Here is a 4,637-nt window from a genome sequence, read left to right as displayed (position 1 = left end):
ATGGGAACATAGTTAACTTGGGAGTTTACTCTTTCCCCTTTCTTGCTTTCCTTACAAGGGTATCCGGGATTTCCCGAGATCTTGGGTCAAGAATTGCTCTTCTGACATGCAGATATCAAAAACAGGTTTTATATATAGGCTATTGAGGAGTGGGATCTTTATTATATTTAACTCAGAAAACTGACGCTTTGCTCCAGCGCTGGAATGGACAGACACGTCATTGTCAGCGTAAAATTTGGCAAATATTGTAAGTAAGGAATGCCAGCTCCATCTTTTGAATTAGCAAAACACTGTAAAAAATTAACTACAGACAGATTAATATCTAAATATGGGTCATCTGTATTTTAAAGGAAGACGTCTTTACTCTTTGCTTAACGTCTTAAGATCGACACAGGAGAAACATTCTTTAACATCTTAAATGGAGGAACAATAAACTTTTTGCCTGGACTTTGCAATGTTTTGAGAAAAACTTTTAACTAAATCCGATAACGGGTCTTTTAGGTTGATTTACGATTGTATCTCGGTCTAGAGCTTGATGCAAAACGCTAAATAACTTTTCTTTTACCTCTTGCACTTGACGCACCTTGATCGCATTGATTTCGATGCTTTCAAACTTGAAATTCTGCACCTAAATGTATATCTTGGATATTTCTGAAGTTTCGATGACCTGAAAAAGCAATTGTAAATGGACAAGTTTTTTCAGGTCTCAGCTGACTTTCGCTAATGAAATTGAGTCCTGTTTCTTGAAAAAGGATGAATCACTGGATTTTAATATACGGACTTTAATGTCTGCCGTCTCAAATTCGACGTTTAGTCTGTAAACAATGGGTCAAACGTATTTAAGAAAAAAAAAACTTTTGGATTGACCAAATCCACATAATGATTGACAGAACTCATGTCCTTTCCTCCTAAGAAATTTCTTCAAAATATTTAGGATACCACCTTTCTAATAATATTTTTAATAGCCTTTATAATAATACTCACATTCACAATGAAATTATTATCACCAGGATGAAGGTGAATTTCAGCAGAGTCGAGATAGTAGAAACTCTTATTAACAACGGAACAATAAAATATATTTCTATAGTTATATAGGAGACCTCAGAGGGGATGGGAGTTTACAACATCAAAACAGGGAACATGTTACTTACAAATAGCATAGTATAAAATCAAAAATTCTAGCTTAACTAATCCTTCCCCCTCTTTAATGCTTAAGTATAAGCTTGGTTATAATCAAAATTGGCTCATTTTGACAGTTTCAACTATTTTGTCAGTATCAGATATTCACACTCCCATATAAAAACAACAAGTTTTGCTTATAACCTGATATTATGTCCAACCATTTGGAACGGGGTTTGGGTTGTTAATTTTCAAATTAACAACCCAAACAAATTAACAAATTAAATTTCAAATTAACAGGAAAAAAGTTGATTTGGCTAATTTCTGGGCCCCTATCCCTTCCCAAAGCAAACTGTTGATGATCTTTTTGGCCAGGAAAATAATCCCCTAAGGTTTCATTACACCGGACTCCGAAAATTAGACGAACCCCCCTACCTTTTTTCCGCTACAAAATATATTTATATAGAATAGGCAAATGTGCATATTTTACGGCTCTTATCCAAGGGGCTCTGGGGGTTATGTTATCCTAAGATGCAAATTTGTATATTTTCAACCATTCGGAACAAAATGGTTAGTCTACCTTAAAATGTTGATGGGATGTCCAAATGGGTTGGTTGCTCCCTGATCGCAACTTTCAAAAAAGAAACGACCTATCAGTTTTTGAGTAAATGAGCATCCTCCTAAATTTCTACGACTGACAGGGGGGGGGGGGTTGAGGAGGATGTTGGCCCCTTTCTATACATGATAAATTATGCTCATTTTAGGATGTAATGTTGCGTTTACTTTCATTATAAAGGCGTAAACCAGAAAAAGGCGTAATAGTGAGTTTAAAAAAGCTTGGAAAACAAAACATCGGCCCTGACGAGACTTTGTTCAATTGTTCATCCATAGTGACCCCTTTACTTTTCAATAAGCTATAAAACCTTAGTTTTCTTCCCAAAACTACATCCCCGAAACAAAAGATGAATAAGTTCCATTGCCCGTCACACATGGGCAACTGAACATGGGTTTTCAACTAGTACAGCGATAGGTATCACGAAAACACAGAAAAGGACGGAAGCGAAAGCTAATGTTCACTGAAAATCGAGAGATTAAAGTGTAAAAAAAGAATCTTGGTCCTTGAGATTGTTGCTGCTTGTGCACGTTACCCTTGAATATACGTTTGTTATTAGGTGGTACGTGCCGTCAGAATGCCAAAGGCGGCGGGGTGCCGAAGTTTTCTAATAATCAGCTATTTACCGCAACCGCTCATTTTCCAGCACCTTATATCCATTAAACATACCTCCTGACTGTGCTAGCAGTGCCTGGCCACTTCACGTATGCCAAAGAGAATAGCAATATAAAATCAGGGCAACAATTTTTACAATCTGCAAGACATCCCAAAAAACAAAGTACCCCCCCCCACCAAAAAAATTGACTTCTATCTACTTATATGGTGCTCATTTAGACATGCAACAAATAGGGCTGGCACAGACCATGAGGACTCCAGAACGTTGAGATTTGGCCACTGATTTGAATCATTACGCTTCAGTGTAACAATCTCACCAAAGTTAATTTAGAACAAGAATGCCAAGATAGAGAATCACTTAATCTATAAACAACCACAGTTTTAATATTCTATAATTCTATATTTTTCTATATATTCTATAATTTTAGGGTGGATCAACGATATTGACGGTTCTCTGCACAGGCTACATACCTTGGTAGGATATCACTCAACTATACTATCGCGTTTTGATTTGCATCAATTTTTGGCGAGAATATTACACTTTTTCAAAGATAAATAACCCATCTTAAACTTCCCTTTCAAATGAATTTTTACAGTGCCATATCCAAGCCAATAAGCAAAATATTTCACACAAATCCAGTGATCATTACTTAAAGTTTAACACATCGATGGCATCACCATAATCAGCTCAAACTAACAAAATAACCTTTATAAAAGAGAAATATTCATACAGGTGATAAGGGTTAGGAATTGGCAACCTCCACGAAAAAAACAAACAAACAACTTTCAAGTTCGTCTTTGAATTGAATCTTTGTGTAAAGCCTCTTCTGGTAGATGTTCTTCTCATATAATCTGAAATATATTTTTTTTCAAATCTATGTCTCGAACGTAAGCTGAATAAAAACCATCATATTAAGAAGTTCAGCATGGCAATTAACGCAATATTTGAGTTTGACACCGTACTTATCATCTGACGACTAATTTGGTGGAGCAACTTTTGATATATCCTTAAGAAAAACGAGAAAGGGATGAGTAGACAAGCTTATCAAGGGCGAAAGGGGAGGGGGAGGAATACAAAGGCTTTGTTTTCTAGAACTAGGAAATTGTTAGATAATAGCGTGGATTGCCACTTTTGTTTACTTTGGTTATCAAGCGCAGTTGTTGTCCCTTTGCCAATGTCTGGGAATAACCTATATTTCCACAAAAACCTCATTATGCAGTTAGAAGCCACAAAACCTACTTTCAAATCTCAAAAAATTAACAGAGCGAAAACGATTTTCTCATTTTATTAATTATTTATACATAAAGTTTCACCACTTTTCCCTACACATTGTCGTATTGCATTCAACGCGACAAAATACAAGACACGTTCCAACCTATTGGAAAACAAAAGAAAAAAAAAGTATATGCGAGAACAAGAAACAAATTAATAATTAGCCACAAAAGAAAACCTCTGTACAACTAATTTTAAACGCATTTTTTTAAAAGAAACTCAATAACGATAAAAAGCACTTAAGTTCACTGGGGATAAGAGAATGAATTCGTCAGGAACCAGTCTCTTCCCTGAGGTTGATACAACCTCTATAAAACGACCCTTGATGATGTTATATCTTATCTAGCAATACGATGTTCCATCTCTGATGGAAAGTCCTACGACCTAGAAGCTTTATTTTCAGGCTATTTTATGCTATTTACAAAAAAAATAATTATCACATCTGTTTTTATAGAGGCGCTTATTTTCTTTACAAGATTTTTTTTAGATTTTTAACAGCCTCTAACCTCCGCAAGAAATGCCACACCAACAGATAAGAAAACGAAATTATTTAACGGCAACTAAAAACCAAACATGATCCTAGAGTGAAAGAAAATTTATTTTCAGGCTTTACTAGATTCTTCATCGTCAGTTGCTAAAGCTTGGAAGAACCGATTCAGTGATTTCATACAAATAGCGTGACCCTCATGCTCACTTGTAGGCGGACTGTCTTTCCATAATATGAAAGCCTGTTCAGATATGACATCTTTTTCGTACAAAATGAAGGCCATGTCATTTATGAATCCTGGAATAAAGAGCATATAAGCGCAAATTAATCAGAGAGAAATTTTTGCGATATGAAGGAAGTTTCAACGGCACCGCTATTACCAACACTGTTGATAATGTTGAAACAAATGATATAATTACAGATTATAAAAAACAGAAACAGATTGAGAAGGCCCATTTAACCTCATTTTTCCATTAAAAAAAATTAAAAGTGTACAAGAGTAAAAAAATTAGCCAGATTCACCCAACAGT

Source organism: Artemia franciscana, unplaced genomic scaffold (genome assembly GCF_032884065.1).
Source record: "Artemia franciscana unplaced genomic scaffold, ASM3288406v1 PGA_scaffold_97, whole genome shotgun sequence".
NCBI classification, from domain to species: Eukaryota; Metazoa; Arthropoda; class Branchiopoda; order Anostraca; family Artemiidae; genus Artemia; species Artemia franciscana.
Note: the sequence above shows the minus strand (reverse complement) of the source record.